The following is a 24,453-nucleotide window of genomic DNA, read 5'->3' on the forward strand; positions in this document are numbered from 1 at the left end:
CTTCCAGCTTCTTAGTTTCAAATTCAAATTGCTTTTTCAGCTTTTTGTATTTGATACTAAGATGAGCCTTGAGTTCCAGAAGTTCAGTTAAACTGGAAACTAATTCATCTCTTGATAGTTCAGAAAATACGTCTTCAGAATCTGATTCTGATGTAGATTCTGATCCATCATTCACTGTGGCCATCAGTGCAAAGTTGGCTTGCTCTCCTTCAGAGTCTGATTCTGATTCAGATTCAGAATCATCCCATGTTGCCATAAGACCTTTCTTCTTATGAAACTTCTTCTTGGGATTCTCCTTCTGAAGTTTTGGACATTCATTCTTGAAGGGTCCAGGCTCATTGCACTCATAGCAGACGACCTTCTTCTTGTCAGATCTTCTGCCACCAGAAGATTCTCCTCGTTCAAACTTCTTTGAACTTCTGAAGCTTTTGAACTTCCTTTGTTTGCTCTTCCAGAGTTGGTTTACCCTTCTGGAGATCATGGACAGTTCATCTTCTTCTTCTGATTCTGATTCTTCAGAATCTACTTCTTCAGCCTGAAAAGCGTTAGTGCATTTTTTAATATTAGATTTTAATGCAATAGACTTACCTTTCTTTTGAGGCTCATTTGCATCCAGCTCTATTTCATGGCTTTTCAAGGCACTGATTAGCTCTTCCAAAGAAACCTCATTCAGATTCTTTGCAATCTTGATTGCAGTCACCATTGGACCCCATCTTTTGGGTAAGCTTCTGATGATCCTCTTTACATGATCAGCCTTGGTGTAACCTTTGTCCAGAACTCTTAATCCAGCAGTTAGCGTTTGAAATCTTGAGAACATCTTCTCAATATCTTCATCATCCTCCATCTTGAAGGCTTCATATTTCTGGATTAGAGCAAGAGCTTTAGTCTCCTTGACTTGAGCATTTCCTTCATGGGTCATTTTCAATGACTCATATATATCATGGGCAATTTCCCTGTTAGATATCTTCTCATACTCAGCATGAGAGATAGCATTCAGCAAAATAGTCCTACATTTATGATGATTTTTGAAAAGCTTCTTTTGATCATCATTCATTTCTTGTCTTGTAAGCCTTACGCCAGTAGCATTCACTGGATGTTTGTAACCATCCACCAGAAGATCCCATAAGTCACAATCTAGACCAAGGAAGTAACTTTCAAGTTTATCTTTCCAGTATTCAAAGTTTTCACCATCAAATACTGGTGGTCTAGTATAACCATTGTTACCATTTCCATTGTATTGCTCAGCAGAGCCAGATGTAGATGTAAGTGTGTTTGTTGGAATTTCACCAGCCATCTTTTACTGAAGCGTTTTTCTCTTCCTGATTCTTTTCCAAACACGGTTAAGTGCTTGCACCTTAGAACCGGTGCTCTGATGCCAATTGAAGGATAGAAAAACACTTAGAAAGGGGGGGTTTGAATAAGTGTAGCTTTAAAACTTGTAAGATAAAAACTATTTGCACAATGATTTTTATCCTGGTTCGTTGTTAACTAAACTACTCCAGTCCACCCCCTTGGAGTGATTTACCTCACCTGAGGATTTAATCCACTAATCACACTTGATTACAATGGTTTTCCACTTAGCCAACTGCTAAGTCTTCTAGAGTATCCTGATCACAACCTGATCACTCTAGGAACAAACTGCTTAGACAACTTCTAAGACTTGCTAGAGTATACTGATCAACAACCTGATCACTCTAGAACTTACAAATTAATGTAAACAAATTCTTTTAAGAGTTACAATGCTTCTTAAAAAGCTATTATCACAACTGTGATTTTCTCTTAAGTTTAAGCTTAAATCTCACTAAGATATTACAACAGCAATGTAGTGAGCTTGATGATGAAGTTTGAGAGCTTTTGATTTGAACAGCGTTTCTGCAAGTTGGTTCAGAGTTTGTAATTCGTTAACTTTTGCTTCTCATCAGAACTTCATATTTATAGGCGTTTGAGAAGATGACCGTTGGGAGCATTTAATGCTTTGCGTATTCTGTACAGCATTGCATTTAATGTTTCACTCTTTTGTCAACTACCTTGAGCCTTGTTTCCGCTGTGTCTACTGACGTTGCCTTTAATAGCTTCTAACGTTCCTTTTGTCAGTCAGCGTAGCCTTCCAGTCTAGTGTGAAATCAAGATTCTCAATGGAAGATCTTTTGTTTTGATGAAGCCAAATCATACATGACAAGAAGGAAAAGATGATATTCAAGATAAAGCATCATGTGTAAAGACTTTGATTCAAGCTATGGATTCTTTGGAATAGGTATAACAATAATTACCAATTACTTAAAGTTTTAGATGCTCAAAAATCAAACCACAAAATTGCATAGCATACTCTCTCTTAGATCTCAAGTTTCCTAAACAAAAAATGCATTTTCACTAAGTGTAAATCGATTTACACTTACTGTAAATCGATTGCTTGCTGAAGGTTTTTACATGCGCTTCTGTTTTTGCTTGTGTAAATCGATTTGCACAATATAGCAATCGATTTGCACTGAAGGTTTTTTGAATTTTTTTGGCTGTTAGAAGTTGTGCAATCGATTTGCACAAAGGTGCAATCGATTGCTTGCTGAACGTTTTTGAAAAACAGCATCTTTTCATTACACCTTCTCAAACACCTTTTCATTAAAACCTTTCCTTTAATCTTGGCAATGGTTCATGATTAAAATACAGAAACTTGTGATATTTCAAGAGGTGTTATGAACATCTATATATACTCAAAATTTCAAATTCTTTCTTCACCTCTTCCAATCAAAAACTCTTAGAAATTTTCAGAAATTCACATTGTTATTCTTCAATCTTTTTCAAGATATTTTCTACACACTTTCATATCATCCAAATCAGAAAATATTTTGAGCAATCTATTACTTTAAAGAATTGTGAATTATTAACATTGGAAGGGAAGATCAATCAAGAGATTGATACATTGTTCTACTATTCAAACTCTTATACAAAATCAAATACTTGTTGTATTCTTGTTATCCAGGATTGTTGGAAACAAGTTAGACACTTTGAGAGGATTGTTCTCATAAGTGGTCTTAGTGAAAAATCCAAGAGGATTGTTCTTGGTCCAAGAGGATTGTTCTTGGTGTTTGGTTAGGCTTGTACAAGATACCAACTATATTGAAATCTCTTACTGCGTAAGGGGACTGGAGTACTCTCGGTTTGTGAGGGGAACCAGGATATATCCTTGTGTCATTTATTTTTCTGCACTTTACATTTTTAGTAACATCACCATAAACCAGAAAAATAATCAGTTTACACCATAAAACCGAAAAAGTTATAAAGTACCTAATTCACCCCCCCTCTTAGGCATATCTGATACTTACATTTGGCATCAGAGCAAGTTATAGGTAACTTGTTCCTAAAGATCCAGAATGGCTTCCGCAAATCAAAATCCGGTTTTCAGAGATGGTGGTTCTAACAACAAGCCTCCATTGTTTTGTGGTGAATACTTTGACTTTTGGAAAATCCGAATGAAGGCTCGTCTAGAAGCACAAGGAGAAGAAGTATGGGAGGCTGTCCTACAAGGTCCCCATGTTCCTGTAACTGTCGTTAACGGTGTTGGATCGGATAAACCTAAAGCGTCATGGGATGATAACGATAGAAAGAGGGTTCTTGCTGACAAAAAGGCGGTCAATCTCCTTCAAGGTGCTCTTAGTATGGATGAATTTTTCCGAGTATCGGCATGTACAACATCAAAGGAAATATGGGATACTCTTGTAGAAACTCATGAAGGTACCACTGAAGTTAAAAGATCAAGATTGAATACTTTAAGCCAAGAGTACGAACTGTTTAGAATGAAGCCCGGAGAAACTATTCTCGATTTGCAAAAACGATTCGTACATTTGACTAATCACTTGAAGGCACTTGGTAAGACTCTTACTACCGAATAACTTAATCTTAAAGTACTCAGATCTTTGACAAGGGAGTGGCAACCAAAAGTGACGGCGATATCCGAAAAGAAAAATTTATCAAAATTTACTTCCGCAACACTATTTGGAAAACTTCAAGAATATGAGACGGAACTTGGAAGATTGGAAAAGCATGAGAACTTAGAGAAGAAATCCAAAGGCATTGCATTAAAGGCAGATTCAAAGGAAAGCAAAATGAAAGATACATCAGATGAAGATGAAAACTTCATGCTTCTTGTAAAAAGGTTAGGCAAATTTTTTGGTAATAAAAATAATATTGATAATGCTAACTTTGTCAAAAGGAAGAAATTCTCAAAGCATAAGGATAAAGAAGCATCCACTTCATCACAAGAATTAACATGCTATGAATGTGGGAAACAAGGACACATAAAGCCGGAGTGTCCAAAACTTTCTAAGAAGAATGGATTCAAAGGCAAGAAGGAATTCAAAAAGAAAAGGGCCTACATAGCATGGGAAGATAATGAAGTAAGTTCTTCATCGGACTCGGATAGTGACGAAAGTGCAAATCTAGCATTGATGGCATCACACCACTCCGATGATGAAGAAGGCGAGGTTAGTTACGATGATTCTCTTTTTAATAATGGTGCACAAGGTGCAATAAATGAATTGTTAAATGAGTGTAAAATTCTCTATAAAACTATCTCATCTCAAAAGAAGATAATATCATCTTTAGAAGAGAAGGTTAAGATAATTGAAGAAGAACATAAAGATGACAAAGAAAAAATGATTAGTGTTCAAGAAGAGAATGTTGCATGCAAGAATTGTGAATCACTTTCCTTCCAAATTGTTCAATTAAAAAGAGTTCTAGAAAGATATGAAAAGGGACAAATTGGATTGGAAAATGTTCTTAGAACACAAAGATACTCAAATGATAAAAGTGGACTTGGCTTTTCAAAATTTGATCAACCAAGTTCCAATAAAACTATATTTATCAAGGCTAGTGACCAACTAATTCAAGAGAAAGTGAACAAGCCTAAAGTAGTTCAACATTATCCTAAAAGGAAGAACTTTGTTAAGAAGAAATCTTATCCTCCTAGATATAGAAGTAACTTTGAACCTACTTGTTTTTATTGTGGTATTATTGGTCACACACCCAATGCTTGTTATGTAAGACACTTTAGTGTTCCTAGTGGACATTATGTATGGGTAAAGAAAGGAACTAACTATGATGGACCCAAAGCCATTTGGGTACCTAACAAAACTTAATTTGTTTTGTAGGCATGCTTGAAGACCACCTCAAACCTATGGTATCTAGATAGTGGTTGTTCAAAGCATATGACGGGTGACCTAAACCAATTTTCAAATCTAAGGTTAAAGGCCAAGGGCTTTGTCACTTATGGAGACAACAATAAGGGGAGAATCCTTGGCAAAGGCAAAGTTGGTGCACCACCTTTCACATCCATTGAAGATGTTCTTTATGTTGAAGGACTAAAGCATAATCTTCTAAGCATGAGCCAACTTTGTGACAAAGGCTTCAAGATCAAATTCACTAAGGAGGAATGCTTGATCATCGATGAAGTCACCAATGAGGTAAAACTCAAAGGTACAAGAATTAATAACATTTTTATGATTTCTTTAAATGATTTATCTTTGAAAGTAAAATGTCTTTTGGTAAACAATAATGAATCATGGTTATGGCATAAAAGAGCAGCCCATATTCATATGGATCATTTAAATAAGTTAACCAAACATGATCTTGTTATTGGCTTACCTAAGATAAAGTTTGTCAAAGATAAATTTTTGTGACGCATGTCAAAAGGGAAAGCAAACCAAATCATCTTTCAAACCAAAGAATGTGGTGACTACAACAAGACCACTTCAATTGTTGCATATGGATTTATTTGGTCCATCAAGGACAAGAAGCTTCGGAGGTAATGTATACGCTTTAGTTATTGTTGATGATTATTCTAGATATTCTTGGACTTTGTTTCTTGTGCAGAAAAGTGATGCTTTTAAAGCCTTTAAGAAGTATGCAAAACAAATCCAAAATGAAAAATCATTAAAGATTGTATCCATAAGAAGTGATCATGGTGGAGAGTTTCAAAATGCATCATTTGAAGAATTTTGTGAAGAACATGGTATCTCTCATAATTTTTCAGCACCAAGAACTCCACAACAAAATGGAGTAGTTGAAAGGAAAAATAGGTTTCTAGTAGAACTTGCAAGAACAATGCTTAGTGATGCAAATCTTCCTAAATATTTTTGGGCGGATGCGGTTAGTACGGCATGTTATGTTGGAAATCGAGTAATCATTAGACCTATCTTAAAGAAGACTCCATATGAACTCTTCAAAGGAAGAAAGCCAAACATTGCTCACTTTCACATTTTTGGATGCAAGTGCTTTGTTCTCAACAATGACAAAGACAATCTTGGTAAGTTTGATGAGAAATCCGACGAAGGTATATTTCTTGGTTATTCTCTTTCTAGTAAAGCATATAGAATTTATAATAAAAGAACTTTAACTATTGAAGAATCCATGCATGTATCCTTTGATGAGACTGACACCTCCAAAGAGGAAATAGTTGTTTGTGATGATGATGATCCTTTAGATTTACCCTCGGAAGAACCTTCAAATGATACAATTGTGAAGGCACCGGAAGTTCAACAAGAAAGTGTTCAACAAGAAAGTGTACAACAAGAATCTAACACCAATGATCTACCAAAAGAATGGAGAACTCATAGAGATCATCCTATTGATAAAGTTATTGGTGATATTAGCCAAGGAGTTGCAACAAGATTAAATCTCAAAGATGCTTGCTTACACATGGCTTTTGTTTCTCAAATTGAACCTTCCAAAGTCGATGAAGCCTTAGGAGACGATCAATGGATAAATGCAGTGCAAGAAGAATTAAATCAATTCGAGAGAAATCAAGTTTGGGAACTTGTTCCTAGACCAAGTAATAAACACATCATAGGTACTCGATGGGTGTTTAAGAACAAACTTGATGAGAATGGTATAATTGTTCGAAACAAAGCAAGATTGGTGGCCCAAGGTTATAATCAAGAAGAAGGAATCGACTTTGAAGAAACATTTGCTCCGGTTGCAAGGTTAGAAGCTATTCGTCTTTTACTTGCTTATGCATGTTCATTAAATTTTCAGCTTTATCAAATGGACGTCAAAAGCGCATTCTTGAATGGCTACATCAATGAAGAAGTCTATGTCAAACAACCCCCGGGATTTGAAGACTTCAAGAATCCTTCACATGTCTTTAAGTTGAGAAAGGCTCTTTATGGATTAAAGCAAGCACCTAGAGCATGGTATGATAGACTTAGCAATTTTTTGTGTGAAAAAGGTTTCGAAAAGGGTAAGGTTGATAAAACTTTGTTCATTAAGAAAATCAAAAGTAACACTTTATTGGTTCAAGTCTATGTTGATGATATCATTTTTGGATCAACTAACAAAGAAATGTGTGAGGAATTCTCATTAATGATGCAAGGAGAATTCGAGATGTCTATGATGGGAAAGATGAACTACTTTCTTGGACTACAAATTAAGCAACTCAAAGATGGAATCTTTATCAATCAATCCAAATATTGTAAAGAATTATTGAAGAAGTTTGATATGGACAATTGTAAAGCAATGAATACTCCAATGGGCTCCGGTACATATGTTGATCAAGATGAATCCGGTACTCCAATTGATATTACCAAGTATCGATGTATGATTGGTTCTTTATTGTATTTGACGGCAAGCCATCCTGACATAATGTTTAGTGTTTGTCTTTGTGCTCGCTTTCAAGCAAATCCAAAGGAATCACATCTTATGGCGGTTAAAAGGATCATGAAGTATCTCAAAGGAACGACCAACGTTGGCTTATGGTATCCTAAAGGTAGTGTTTGCAATTTAATTGGTTATTCTGACGCGGATTATGCAGGATGTAAAACTGATCGTAAAAGCACAAGTGGTACTTGTCACATTCTTGGAAATGCATTAGTATCATGGGCTTGTAAAAAACAAGCATGTGTTGCTCTTAGCACAGCCGAAGCGGAATACATAGCAGCGGGTAGTTGTTGTGCACAAATTCTTTGGCTTAAGCAACAACTTCGTGACTACGGACTTGATCTCGGGTGCATTCCTCTTCGATGCGACAATACAAGTGCTATAAATATTACAAAGAATCCGGTCATGCATTCAAGAACCAAACACATAGACATTCGACATCACTTTCTCAGAGACCATGTCCTTCACGGGGATGTCGAAGTAACATTTGTAGATACTCATAACCAACTTGCGGATATCTTCACCAAGCCTCTTCCAAAAGAATCGTTTTATAAAATTCGACGAGAGCTTGGAATTTTAGATGAAGGTGATATTTAAATATGTTCTTCATTGCCATAAATCAAAGGTACACACTTCTAATCACTCATGTGTGTCAAAAAACATGTTTTATTTATGATTTTTGAATTTTCTTTATGGTCAAATCGATTGGAAACATATGCAAATCGATTGCATATTGAAACAGTAAGGTCTGTTCTAATTTTTATGCTATGCAAATCGATTGCACCCTTGTGCAAATCGATTGGTTGCTGTTTGCTTTGATTTTTTACGCTTTCTGGTGCTATGCAAATCGATTGCACCCTTGTGCAAATCGATTGGTTGCTGTTTGTCTTTTATTTTTGCACTTTCTGATGGTATGCAAATCGATTGCACCTTTGTGCAAATCGATTGCACCTGTTACGTTTTGCCATTATTTTGCTTTTATGTTGCTTTTAATTTTGGTCAGAATTTTTAATTCTCTTCAACCCACTCTTCCACCAACCTTTCCACCTATCCTTGACCATTTTTAATACCCACTTATCACTCTCGCTTCCCAATCTTATCTCATTAAAATCTATCTTGACCAAATCAATTATATAATATTCTTTCTCTTAAACCTAACTCCACACTTTGTCAAAAAATTCACTCTCTCTCTCAAAGCAACCCTAAAACGAAAAACCTCTCATCCATGGCTTCAAGACAAAAGAGAAAAGTTTCAGACCAAAGCAAGGGCAAGGGCAAAGCTTCTTCATCATCCATGGTGAATCCTTTACTCCAATATCTCACCATTGAACAAGAGGAAAGGTATACAAAGTTCTTTTCAAGCAAGAATGTTCAAACTCCAAAATATGGTATTCTCTCTACCTTTCCTCAAGAATGCTTTACTTTTCAAAATACCTTGGCCTCTTATGGTTTGGAATCGGTCATATCTTCATTTGGACCATACTATCCGGAATTAGTGAGAATGTTCTTTTGTAATATGCATATGGATAAAGGAAAACTTATTTCTTATGTTGCTGGAAAAAGAATTTGTTTAACCTTCAAATTACTTGGTCGTATTTTGAATATCCCTAGTAGTGGTAGCTCTCTCTATGACCCGGAGGATGAAGCATGGGCTGATTTTAATAAAAGAAATTTCTACTATAGTATAGGAAGGATGACTGAACAAGAATTTCATGCTAAGAGAGTTAAGGGACTAGGTGGTGTTGAACCATCAAGAGGTTCATGGTCTGCTGGAATTTTCTATATAGATGATAGGTTGTTTCACTACTTTATGGTCTATATCATGTTTCCTAGGGCTGGAAATCATTGCACTGTTACGGAGCTTGAAATGCAACTCTTGTATGCAAGGAAGAACAACATTGAGGTTAATTGGGCTCGTTTAATTATGGTTCATATGTTGAAATTCAATCATAAGTCTAAATTCTTACCATATGCTTGGTTTATCACTCGGATCTTGGAATTCTTTGAGATAGATTTTGATGGCTATGAAGTTTGTCTTATGGATTCAAATAGTAATAAAATTACTATTAAGAATGTTGATGCGCGGATGGGTGTTTTATATAATCCGGCCACAAAAACTATCACTTACATTGGTGAAGATGTCGTAGAGAATGAAAGAAATGAGCAAGAGGTCGAAGGTGGTGAAGAAGATTCTCGTCCCTCACATGATTCAAACGGTCCAAGCAACCAAGAACTCTATGATTTCATGACTTCACAATTTGCCAACCTTAACACCTCCATCAACAACCAATGGAACTCAATCAATGAATCTACTACAAATCGGATTAATGAGTTTCGCCATGATGTGAACCAACAATTTTCCTATCTCTATTCACATCTTTATATCCCTCCTTATGATCCGACCAACCCTGCTGCACCTCCTCCACGATATACCGAACCACCTATTCAACAAGATTTCTTCAACCAAGGCCCTTTTGATTTCAACAACAACAACATGGACCAACCTTAAAGCTTATCTATGTTATGTCTTATGGTCTTTTATGTTATGCTTATGGTCTTCTCTATTATGTCTTATGGTGTTTTAGGTTATGTCTTTTTATGTTATGTTCTTGTAAGGTACTTAGTACCATAGCTATTTTATCTTGCATTCTTAGTATTATGACTTATCCATGTTATGCTTATTTTCTTTAATGAATGAATGTTTGTTTCTTTATATCTCTTATACTTTCATGTATTTTTTCCATCTTTCCCTTCTTTTTGATAATGTCAAAGGGGGAGAAGGAAGTTACACCTATATGCTTGTATTTCCTTGATTTTTTGTTTAAGGTACAAAATTCAAAATTTTCATCTCAAAATCATTCAAGACAAAATACTCCTAGATTCACATATTGAGGGGGAGTTATACATCTTAAAGGAGAAGCTTTCCGGAAATAACAATGCATTAGTAAAGATTATTTGTCATCATCAAAAAGGGGGAGAATGTGAAATCAAGATTCTCAATGGAAGATCTTTTGTTTTGATGAAGACAAATCATACATGACAAGAAGGAAAAGATGATATTCAAGATAAAGCATCATGTGTAAAGACTTTGATTCAAGCTATGGATTCTTTGGAATAGGTATAACAATAATTACCAATTACTTAAAGTTTTAGATGCTCAAAAATCAAACCACAAAATTGCATAGCATACTCTCTCTTAGATCTCAAGTTTCCTAAACAAAAAATGCATTTTCACTAAGTGTAAATCGATTTACACTTACTGTAAATCGATTGCTTGCTGAAGGTTTTTACATGCGCTTCTGTTTTTGCTTGTGTAAATCGATTTGCACAATATAGCAATCGATTTGCACTGAAGGTTTTTTGAATTTTTTTGGCTGTTAGAAGTTGTGCAATCGATTTGCACAAAGGTGCAATCGATTGCTTGCTGGACGTTTTTGAAAAACAGCATCTTTTCATTACACCTTCTCAAACACCTTTTCATTAAAACCTTTCCTTTAATCTTGGCAATGGTTCATGATTAAAATACAGAAACTTGTGATATTTCAAGAGGTGTTATGAACATCTATATATACTCAAAATTTCAAATTCTTTCTTCACCTCTTCCAATCAAAAACTCTTAGAAATTTTCAGAAATTCACATTGTTATTCTTCAATCTTTTTCAAGATATTTTCTACACACTTTCATATCATCCAAATCAGAAAATATTTTGAGCAATCTATTACTTTAAAGAATTGTGAATTATTAACATTGGAAGGGAAGATCAATCAAGAGATTGATACATTGTTCTACTATTCAAACTCTTATACAAAATCAAATACTTGTTGTATTCTTGTTATCCAGGATTGTTGGAAACAAGTTAGACACTTTGAGAGGATTGTTCTCATAAGTGGTCTTAGTGAAAAATCCAAGAGGATTGTTCTTGGTCCAAGAGGATTGTTCTTGGTGTTTGGTTAGGCTTGTACAAGATACCAACTGTTGCACCCCAAAATTTGCCCATCTAATTATTCTTAATTGGCTTGCATATCTCATTCATTTACATCTTAGGTCATAAATAAAATCATACATTCATTCATTAAGATTATTATTGGGTCATTAAATCAATGGGGATGGATTCAAGGCATCAGTACGGATTAGGGTTTATTTCCCAATGCATGTGGCATATCGATTGATATTATTATGGTCATCTAGTTTGTCACTCATCAAGTTATCGTTCCATGCCTTAGGCTTTACCCCTTTGGTCACCTGTACAAGCTATTATAGAGGGTTATTCAAAGATCATGTGTCAAGTGGCAAGTTCAAGAAAACATATGTTTAGGATTCAAATTCAAAAGGAATGATTGGAGGGAGAAGAAAAAATTCAAGTTTTTATTTGAAAACCTAAAAAAAAAAGAGAATCATTACAAATTTCAAAGGGGATCCGTTTGGGAACATGCCGAGTCCATATCCAAAAGACAATTGCACCATTATGAATACATAGAAGTTCAGCAATAAACTCCAAGAATTTATTCTTCAAAATCCTTCCTAAACTTATGATATTCAAACCCTGTGACACATTCAAGCTAATCCAAAGAAAATTGCCCAAGCGTACATCATTCCATCAAAAAAGGAAGAATCCACTACAAATTGCAAATACAATCATGAAGAGAAGAGGAAAAAACAAAAACGGGCACAGCAAAAGAGATTGGTAACAAAAAAGAAACATAACCGAAACTCGGAATTTGTAACAAACTCTCCACCGATTCTTCACACTCTAAAACCTTCTCTAATAATCTGGATCTTCGACAATTAACCCGAAATCAACTTTCTCCCTCGACTTCGATCTCCATCGCGCACCAACCTTCAACTTCAATCCTCTGATAATCACCAAAACAACTTCAACAATCTTCATCATCTTCAACACCTTCTTCATCATCTTCAATTTCTCTCTGCAAAACCATAACAGAAAACCAGAAAAATCTTCATTCTAACCTTCAATTCCCCATCGATTTCACCTACAAAAATCTTTAACAAATTCTTCATCACCCTCCCGATTTCATTATAATCATTACCGAATTATCTTGCTCCGTTCAACCTCACGAACCTTTTCGATCTTTATCTTTGATCTGCAATAGAGAAACAATCTTCAAGAACAACTCATCATCAACGTTCGATCTTCATCACAAGCATAACAACGCCTTAATCTCGCACAAGAGCAACGACTTCATATCAAGAATACGTCACGAAAATGGATCGAAAATATGAGAAAAGGGAGAAGAACGAATGAGAGCAAGCGGTATCGTTTCGAGAAGAGTTCCTCTGGCGTTCCTAACATCATTAACCAATTCGAAGAACCGCCGGAAAACTTAGCGAGAGATTGATGGATCTCCACCACTGTTAAAACCAATCGGAGACAAGAGATGCGACGAGAGCGAAGGTTTGAGATGTGAGACGGAGACAATCGTGAGTGAGGAGAGCAAGTCACAGCGCCGCCGTTGAGGTCCGTTGCGGTGTTTCGTCGCGCCGTTTTGCGTTTGTTCACGAGAGATTGAGAGACGATCGAGAGAGTGTAAGCGAGAGGTTGAGACGGCGAGATGAGGAGAGTGAGAGTGTCGCCGGTGAAAATTTCGGCCGCCGTTGTTCGTGAGAGGGAGATGAGTTCCTCAGAGGTAATTTGATGCGTCGCTTGATTTTAGACCCTAATTCCTCTTTCTTTATCTTTTTATTTTTTTATTAAGTTAGCATAGAAATCTGCTAATTAAGAATTAATGTGATTTGAATGTGCATTAAAACTTGATTTAATTTAAACTAACATATAGTTTAAAAATGAAATTTGGCTTGGATTATAATTTCTGAATTTAAATCATGATAAAATCTGAATTGAATCATATCCATGGGCCTCCCACACGGATCTCTGATCACACCTCCCCCTAGCCCAATGCACACGGTTTTTGTGTGCTGAACATGAACAAAAAAAAAAACAATTCATCTTGGGCCATTGTTATTCTCACCCCCACTTGGCCCATACTGCGCCATTTTTGGCATTTTTCAAATAATCTTTACAAAAACAATGCTGATGGGCCAGACTCTATGGGCCCTGCGCCTAATCACTTACTGCACCACTATATTCATTTTACACCCCCAGTTCCATGTTATTTTTGATCAATAAATTTAGATTTTAATTAGTTTTTTTTGTTATTTCTTTTAGTAATAAAATTGCTGACTTTTCTTATTGTTTTAGACCTTTAATACATAATTTGACACATAAAAAATAATCACAAAAATATTAGTGTAGGCTTGTATTTTAATTCTTTTGCTTGATTAGATTTCTTGCTTTTGTCATATAAAAATCATAAAAATAAATAGTATCTTAATTCAATTTCATACTATATTTTGAATCATTCATTTTCATGTTTGGTGCTATATTTTCAAGTCATTATTTTAGTCAATTTGTGTACTAATTTTGTACCATTGTTTACTTGTGATTTTTACTTGCAATTCTACTTGTATGTTCCCATAGATTTAGGACCTATAATCTTCATGACCATTAGGCTTAGTCTTTCCCTTTAAATCCTAACATTTAGGTATAATCATAACATTAAGCTAGTTATTCATTTTAGGCTAGTTTTCTTCTCCTTTTTTCTTTTCAACTTTAAAACATTAATAAAGGACGACGCGAATCATGCTAATGCCTTTTTTTAGTGTGAAAGAAATGATTGGGGCGTAGGCCCCGATGTATGTTCTTTCCCACTTAGCGGAAGAGAAATGATTGAGGCGTAGGCCTCGGTGTATTTCTTAACCGTTATTTAGAGAAACGATTGTGGCGTAGGCCTCGATGTGCATTCTCTAATTATTCAAAAACTGTATTTCACTTAGAGAAACGATTGTGGCGTAGGCCTCGATGTGCATTCTCTAAATATTCAAAAAAAACTCCTTTTTATGGCATGATTCAAGTCACAAATTAATTTCCCTTAAAAGACACCCAACCAAAAACATTTCAAAATATCTAATAAAGGCCCAGACTTAAACAAAGTAAGGAAGTGATGCGAAGCCTTGTAGTGGGTTTTCGTCCATCATGGAATTACACCTAAAAGACACAAACCAATTTTCTCTCTTCTCTCTCTTGCCTCCGAGGCATTCTTTCTCTTGCCTTCAGGGCATTCTTTCTCATTAATCGGACACGTTATTTCCGCTCCATTCCCAGCTTAAGACTCCAGAGGTCGAGCAGCGGAGTGCGAATGTAACTGTTCAACTAAAAAACAAACAAAAACTAAAGAGCCGAACTACGGCGCTCTGATTCCCGAAAGGGATACGTAGGCATCAAGTCGCGGGGCTTGAACGAGCACAACTATTTATAAACCTTATTTTCCCCGTGTTTCTTTTCTTTCATTTGCATGCATTCCCTTAGTAATTAAGCTTTAGATTTATACACCCTTAGAATAGAGCAAACATAAGTGGATCCTGTGGAGTACCACAGACGTGAGGGGTGCTAATACCTTCCCCTTGCGTAACCGACTTCTTACCCTATCTCTGGTCGAAAGACCTCGTTCTTATTCGTTTTAGGTTTGCTAGCGTTCCTTTCCTTTTAGGATAAATATGTTAGTGGCGACTCTGTTGTTCATTTTCGCGAGCGTGCGACAGCTGGCGACTCTGCTGGGGATGTGATAGACCTGTGCTGGTCCATTCTTAGCAAGTCGATCCTAGCTTGCGTTTGTTTTCTTTTCTTTGGGTGTTTATTTATTGCTTTATTGCTTTATTACTTTATTGCTTTATTGCTTTATTTCTTTATGCATCGCATTTTATTTTCATATACTATGATTATTATTCTGCTGTCTGTTGGGATGGGATGTTACTGATTTGAGGTAAAAGGCCCAATACCCAGGCCAGAGTGACACATAGGATACCTAGGATAGAGTGGATAGTCATGACGCCGATGAGATGTCAGGTCTTGTCTAGTGCGATCATGAGACCCACGCCCAGTCGAGGTTCAAATGGGGTATCATCGTTGGCATGTAGATGCAACAATGGTGGTATCTCAGGAGAACTGATAACGCTGGTTGCCATATTGACCTACCCTGACCTAGACTACACCCGTGAGTGGGGAGGGAATCATATTCTATACAGGTGCAGGTACATGTTATGTTGGTGACTATTGGTTCTCCTGGTACTCAAAAGGCGTCGAACCTTTGATCCTGGGACATTTGACTTATACAAAAGTTTTACATTAGTTATCTGTCAACGTCGAACCTCTGAATCTGGAGGTTTGACCTTATTTGACTTATGCAAGGGTTATCTATCAGAATCAACGTCGAACCTCTGAATCTGGAGGGTTCGACCACCTTTGACTTATGCACAAGCTGTTTATCCAGAAAGCAACGTCGAACCTCTGAATCTGGAGGGTTCGGCCATATCTTATTGACCATGAGAAGTTGTTATCCAGGAAGCCTTGATCCTTGATCCTGATACATTTGCATCTTCATTAACATTTTTGCATTCATGCATTTGCATCCATGGTTACCAAGACTCTTACCACCCTTCCTCTCCATCAGATCAGTCAAGACGATTCCTCCACACCGATATCTGACAAGAGCTCATAGAAGAAGAATCATGGAGAATTACGAACAAGATCAAGCTGCCATTAGAGAAGAGATGGACCAAATGAAAGGCAAGGTTGATGCTATTTTGGAAGCTATCCAAGCTTTAAGGGCTGAAAGAGTTCCTGTTGCGCAAGAGATTCCTGTTGTTGTTAATCAAGCTGCTGCTAGTCAACCTGATGTCATTCCACCTTCTTCTACTCCATTTGAGTTCCAAGCAAGGACTAATGCTACTCTTGGAATGCCATTTAGCTTCATGACTGCTGATACTCTTGGAGCTTCAAACCAAGGAGGGTCCATGCCCTTAACCTCTGGAGTGCCAACCACGAATGGGCCTGTTTTCCCATTTCCTACTCCACCTTCTCAAACAGAGATTCCTATTCCTGCTTTCTGTGGTACTCAGTTTGCTAATCCAGAAATGCAAACAATACCAACCGCTGAAAGAGCTCGACCCGTTGAGAAATCTGCTGAGAAGTATAAGATTCTTGAGGAAAGAATTCGAGCCATTGAAGGATTCAGTGCATATGGGATGGATGCTGAGGATATGTGTCTAGTTCCTAATCTGGTTGTCCCTCCTAAGTTCAAGACTCCCGACTTCCAGAAGTACAAGGGTTTGAGCTGTCCGAAGAGCCATATCATCATGTATTGTCGTAAGATGGCTTCTCACATTCACAATGAACCATTGCTCATCCATTGCTTTCAAGATAGCTTGTCTGGGGCATCTCTGAACTGGTATATGAATCTGGAGCGTAATAGGATCCGATCTTGGAAGGATTTGTATGATGCCTTTCTCAAGCAATATCAGTATAACATTGACATGGCACCGACTAGGTTGCAACTTCAGAATCAAGTGCAAAGGACCAATGAGACATTCAAAGAGTATGCCCAAAGGTGGAGAGAAATGGCTGCTCAAGTTAATCCACCGCTTTCTGAATCCGAACTGGTTGACATGTTCATGAACACTCTTCAAGGACATTATTATGAGAGAATGGTTGGTAGTGTTTCTTCTGGTTTCTCCGATCTAGTCAGGATTGGTGAAAGAATTGAGAATGGTTTGAAAATTGGTAAGATCCAGAATCCCGCCAATACTACTGCTGCAAACCAATATGGGTATAAGAAGCCTCAGGGTAACTTTGTCAAGAAGAAAGAAGGTGAGACTAGTGCCGCCTATGCTCAAGATCAAGCTCTTCGCTATCAAGTGGCCGCCACCGCTCCTCAAGCTTATGTGGCACCTGCTGGTCAACAACCTTGGGTTCCGTATCAACAATATGTCCAACAACAAGGTTATCAGCAGAGACAAGGTCAACAGAGGCAGAATAGGCCTAAAAGGGTGTATGATCGTGTACCAATGTCCTATAGCCAACTTCTCGCCGCCTTGCTTGATCAAAAACTGATTCAATTAGCTGAAGCGAGGCCTCCTCCTGATCCTCTCCCTCCAAATTACAAGATTAATGCCAAGTGTGAATTCCACTCTGGAGGATCTGGTCACACCACTGAAGAGTGCAGAGTCCTCAAAGACAAGGTTCAGGATCTGCTTGATGCAAAGGAGATTACATTCACACCTGTGGCACCTAATGTGGTCAATAATCCCATGCCACCTCACAATGGAGCTTCCACCAGTGGACCATGAAGACTTCATGTTTGTCAGAGAACATTTCATTTGCATTAGAATAAGGCCAAGCTTGCCATTGTATAGATTTCTTTAGTGTTTTCAATTGTATTACTTTTGTTGTTATCAAGTACTTCTCATTGTAAGAAACTCATTTTGTTTGAATAAATAAAAATAATGTAATATACATGTTTTTCTCAAATCATGTCATCTTTGTCATTATGTTCATCGATATTCAACTCATTTGTCTTAAGCAACTAAAAAAGGAGGATGATGAAAAATCAAAAACACATGAATCACTAATTGTATGCTTTTGGAACAAGATCCTGCTGAGGATGTACAGGCATTGTTTCAATTCCTAAACACCGGAGTTATAAGGGAGTGAAACCTTCGTAAACCCCTTTGAGCCTATGGAGTAGTAGTTTCTTTTCAAAAAATGCAAAACCCTCAATCTTTACCAGGGGCAGGGTAGTCTTCAGTTAGTGCGACCGAGCGTTCAAATTTCAGGTATTCCATCAGAGGATCAATCATATTCTATCTCTCACAACAAAGAAGAAAAGCACAATCCACAATGGATGTCTCTCATTCATTGAGAAAAAGGCAGTCACAACTTTTTCAACAAGTCAATCATCAAAGTCATACAACTTGTGCCCAAACGAGACAAAAAGAAAAAAAGAAAGTTATGAATCATGATCATAATAAAAAAAAGAAACAATGGCCCGCTAAGTCAAAATGAAAGAAAAGCTTTGAAGCAAATGACTTAGGCAAAAATTAGGGCATATCCCGCTGGACAATGAAAACCAAATTCAAAAGAAACTTTTGTCCAGGCAAAAGTTAGGGAAAGCAAAAAGCAGAAGAAAAATCCTCCGAGGAATAAGTTTTTGTGAAAATTAACGAAAGCACCAAAGGGTGACTGCCACCTCAATCAAATCCATAAAGGATCCTCATCCGTCGCAATCCTTCCTGAAAGGCGAACACTCGTGTCGAACTAGCTGAACGTAGGACTGGAGAACATCACGAAGAAGGGGTGGGTTAAGTAGAACTTGAGCCTTTATCCTTTGTTTCTCAAACCGTGAACCCGACCATGTTACAACCCTCAAAAGTCCTAATTGAAGCAGGGTTCGTTCTGAAAGCATACAAACTGTAAAATCATGTCAAACCTGACTCCTAATGTTGCTTGTCACTTGTGTTAGTATCACTACAACATTTTGACAAATAAAAATTTTCCTTTGAGATTAACATGTGCATTGCAATCTCATTATCTTTTTCAAAACAAAATTGTCTCTAACATGAAAATAAGTACTTGATACCAAGGAAAGTTCAACATTGAAATTCCATCGAGTAATCTTACAAAGGCAAAGGTTGGTCATCCACCGAGCAAATACCTGAAGCATCCATCTGGTGGAATAGTTCATTTCAATCTGGGTCATTCATCCCATGATCAACACTGGGGAAGACCGTGATTCAAGCACATTAGAATTCCATCTCGAGAGATCCTAAAGGCTGGGGCAAGCTAGCAACAATTCATTTCTTCATCTCCAATCAAGTGTCAGATATCGAGACAGGTGTCGAGGAGTCAAGCCAAACACCTCCCCTTCACAAATTCTATCCTTCAAGCAATAACCTTCCCGCAAGGACACCTTTTCTCCACATCTTGGAAACAAATCATTCCATTCATAATCATACATGCATCAAGTATATCATTGCATTCTCATTGGCATATCTCCCTTAATAATCCAATCATCAATAAAGCAGGGGCATCCACCTCACCTTGATTCTCAAACAGAGTTTCAGAACTCCACCTAATCTATTCCCCACACAAAGCAGAAACCCTGATCAATCAGTACACTACATATAGAATTCATTGCATTACATTGCATCTCCAGAAGTGCATAAAAAAAATCAAACATTTGCATGTGAAGCATAAGCTAAGAAGTTACTCATCAGATGAGGTCCCTACAAGCATTTGATTAATATCCACTGGACCACTCAGCGTTACCATTATGGTGTCATCTTCCAAAGTCAATCATGTTCATATTTCTTCAACCCAGAGTTGATGTTTTTGTGTTCAACCCAAAGTTGATCTTCCTTTCATCTTTTAACCCCGAGTTAATTATCCTTTCCCACTCAACCCAGAGTTGACGGTTCTCTTCGTTCTTTCCCACTCAACCCAGAGTTGACGGTTATCTTTTGTCTTCCCCACTCAATCCAGAGTTGACGGTTATCTTTTATCCTTTCCCTCTCAACCCAGAGTTGACGGTTATATCTTGTTTTTCCCTCTCAACCCAGAGTTGACGGTTATCCTTTGTCTTTTCCCACTCAACCCAGAGTTGACGTTTATCCTTTGTTCAACCCAGAGTTGATTTTTCAAAATTTTCTTTCCCACTCAACCCAGAGTTGACGGTCACCCTTTATTCAATCCAGAATTGACTTTTCCTCTTTCCCACTCAACCCAGAGTTGACGGTTATCTTTTGTAGTTTCCCACTCAACCCAGAGTTGACGGTTATCCTTTGCCTTTCCCTCTCAACCCAGAGTTGACGGTTACCTCATGTCTCCTCCCTCTCAACCCAGAGTTGAAGGTTGTCTCTTATTTCCCACTCAACCCAGAGTTGACGGTTATCTCTTGTCTTTCCCACTCAACCCAGAGTTGACGGCTATCCTTTGCCTTTCCCTCTCAACCCAGAGTTGACGGCTACCTCATGTCTCCTCCCTCTCAACCCAGAGTTGAAGGTTGTCTCTTATTTCCCACTCAACCCAGAGTTGACGGTTATCTTTTGTCTTTTCCCACTCAACCCAGAGTTGACGGTTATCTTTTATTTTTTCCCACTCAACCCAGAGTTGACGGTTGTCTTTTCTCCGTTCTCACTCAACCCAGAGTTGAAGGTTGTCTCTTATTTCCCACTCAACCCAGAGTTGACGGTCATCTTTTGTCTTTTCCCACTCAACCCAGAGTTGACGGTCATCCTTTATTCAATCCAGAATTGATTCCTCTTTCCCACTCAACCCAGAGTTGACGGTTATCTTTTGTCTCTTCCCACTCAACCCAGAGTTGACGGTTATCTTTTCTCCTTTCCCACTCAACCCAGAGTTGACGGTTATCTTTTATTCAACCCAGAGTTGATCCTTGTCTTTCTTTCCCACTGAACCCAGAGTTGACGGTTATCTCTTGTCTTTTCCCGCTCAACCCAGAGTTGACGTCTATCTTTTATTCAACCCAGAGTTGATCCCTTGTCTTTTCCCACTCAACCCAGAGTTGATGGTTATCCCTTGTTCAATCCAGAATTGATTTCTCTTTCCCACTCAACCCAGAGTTGACGGTCATCCCTAATTGTTCATCTTTCCACTTTCAACCCATAGTCATTATCCAATCACTTTCTCTTAACCCAGAGTTGATCTTCTTTCTTTCTTTCTCAACCCAGAGCTGGCTTCCTTTCATTTTTCGAACCAGAGTTGACCCAACTTTCTCAACCCAGAGTTGATGTTTATTTCATTTCTAACTCAGAGTTAATTTGATCAATCCATAATTGATACAATCTTCCTCAGTGGATCCTATCTCTCATAAGGCAAATTTTCAGGTTCACTTGGTATTTAATCTTCTTCTACCTTGAACGTTCGAAAGGCTAGCGCCAATCTCACCTTCAGGTATAAGAAGATTAAATAGGGGCAGCTGTTGCACCCCAAAATTTGCCCATCTAATTATTCTTAATTGGCTTGCATATCTCATTCATTTACATCTTAGGTCATAAATAAAATCATACATTCATTCATTAAGATTATTATTGGGTCATTAAATCAATGGGGATGGATTCAAGGCATCAGTACGGATTAGGGTTTATTTCCCAATGCATGTGGCGTATCGATTGATATTATTATGGTCATCTAGTTTGTCACTCATCAAGTTATCGTTCCATGCCTTAGGCTTTACCCCTTTGGTCACCTGTACAAGCTATTATAGAGGGTTATTCAAAGATCATGTGTCAAGTGGCAAGTTCAAGAAAACATATGTTTAGGATTCAAATTCAAAAGGAATGATTGGAGGGAGAAGAAAAAATTCAAGTTTTTATTTGAAAACCTAAAAAAAAAAGAGACTCATTACAAATTTCAAAGGGGATCCGTTTGGGAACATGCCGAGTCCATATCCAAAAGACAATTGCACCATTATGAATACATAGAAGTTCAGCAATAAACTCCAAGAATTTATTCTTCAAAATCCTTCCTAAACTTATGATATTCAAACCCTGTGACACATTCAAGCTAATCCAAAGAAAATTGCCCAAGCGTACATCATTCCATCAAAAAAGGAAGAATCCACTACAAATTGCAAATACAATCATGAAGAGAAGAGGAAAAAACAAAAACGGGCACAGCAAAAGAGATTGGTAACAAAAAAGAAACATAACCGAAACTCGGAATTTGTAACAAACTCTCCACCGATTCTTCACACTCTAAAACCTTCTCTAATAATCTGGATCTTCGACAATTAACCCGGAATCAACTTTCTCCCTCGACTTCGATCTCCATCGCGCACCAACCTTCAACTTCAATCCTCTGATAATCACCAAAACAACTTCAACAATCTTCATCATCTTCAACACCTTCTTCATCATCTTCAATTTCTCTCTGCAAAACCATAACAGAAAACCAGAAAAATCTTCATTCTAACCTTCAATTCCCCATCGATTTCACCTACAAAAATCTTTAACAAATTCTTCATCACCCTCCCGATTTCATTATAATCATTACCGAATTATCTTGCTCCGTTCAACCTCACGAACCTTTTCGATCTTTATCTTTGATCTGCAATAGAGAAACAATCTTCAAGAACAACTCATCATCAACGTTCGATCTTCATCACAAGCATAACAACGCCTTAATCTCGCACAAGAGCAACGACTTCATATCAAGAATACGTCACGAAAATGGATCGAAAATATGAGAAAAGGGAGAAGAACGAATGAGAGCAAGCGGTATCGTTTCGAGAAGAGTTCCTCTGGCGTTCCTAACATCATTAACCAATTCGAAGAACCGCCGGAAAACTTAGCGAGAGATTGATGGATCTCCACCACTGTTAAAACCAATCGGAGACAAGAGATGCGACGAGAGCGAAGGTTTGAGATGTGAGACGGAGACAATCGTGAGTGAGGAGAGCAAGTCACAGCGCCGCCGTTGAGGTCCGTTGCGGTGTTTCGTCGCGCCGTTTTGCGTTTGTTCACGAGAGATTGAGAGACGATCGAGAGAGTGTAAGCGAGAGGTTGAGACGGCGAGATGAGGAGAGTGAGAGTATCGCCGGTGAAAATTTCGGCCGCCGTTGTTCGTGAGAGGGAGATGAGTTCCTCAGAGGTAATTTGATGCGTCGCTTGATTTTAGACCCTAATTCCTCTTTCTTTATCTTTTTATTTTTTTTATTAAGTTAGCATAGAAATCTGCTAATTAAGAATTAATGTGATTTGAATGTGCATTAAAACTTGATTTAATTTAAACTAACATATAGTTTAAAAATGAAATTTGGCTTGGATTATAATTTCTGAATTTAAATCATGATAAAATCTGAATTGAATCATATCCATGGGCCTCCCACACGGATCTCTGATCACACCTCCCCCTAGCCCAATGCACACGGTTTTTGTGTGCTGAACATGAACAAAAAAAAAAACAATTCATCTTGGGCCATTGTTATTCTCACCCCCACTTGGCCCATACCGCGCCATTTTTGGCATTTTTCAAATAATCTTTACAAAAACAATGCTGATGGGCCAGACTCTATGGGCCCTGCGCCTAATCACTTACTGCACCACTATATTCATTTTACACCCCCAGTTCCATCTTATTTTTGATCAATAAATTTAGATTTTAATTAGTTTTTTTTGTTATTTCTTTTAGTAATAAAATTGCTGACTTTTCTTATTGTTTTAGACCTTTAATACATAATTTGACACATAAAAAATAATCACAAAAATATTAGTGTAGGCTTGTATTTTAATTCTTTTGCTTGATTAGATTTCTTGCTTTTGTCATATAAAAATCATAAAAATAAATAGTATCTTAATTCAATTTCATACTATATTTTGAATCATTCATTTTCATGTTTGGTGCTATATTTTCAAGTCATTATTTTAGTCAATTTGTGTACTAATTTTGTACCATTGTTTACTTGTGATTTTTACTTGCAATTCTACTTGTATGTTCCCATAGATTTAGGACCTATAATCTTCATGACCATTAGGCTTAGTCTTTCCCTTTAAATCCTAACATTTAGGTATAATCATAACATTAAGCTAGTTATTCATTTTAGGCTAGTTTTCTTCTCCTTTTTTCTTTTCAACTTTAAAACATTAATAAAGGACGACGCGAATCATGCTAATGCCTTTTTTTAGTGTGAAAGAAATGATTGGGGCGTAGGCCCCGATGTATGTTCTTTCCCACTTAGCGGAAGAGAAATGATTGAGGCGTAGGCCTCGGTGTATTTCTTAACCGTTATTTAGAGAAACGATTGTGGCGTAGGCCTCGATGTGCATTCTCTAATTATTCAAAAACTGTATTTCACTTAGAGAAACGATTGTGGCATAGGCCTCGATGTGCATTCTCTAAATATTCAAAAAAAAACTCCTTTTTATGGCATGATTCA

The sequence above is a fragment of the Vicia villosa genome, linkage group LG1, assembly GCF_029867415.1.
Source record: "Vicia villosa cultivar HV-30 ecotype Madison, WI linkage group LG1, Vvil1.0, whole genome shotgun sequence".
Lineage (NCBI taxonomy): Eukaryota > Viridiplantae > Streptophyta > Magnoliopsida > Fabales > Fabaceae > Vicia > Vicia villosa.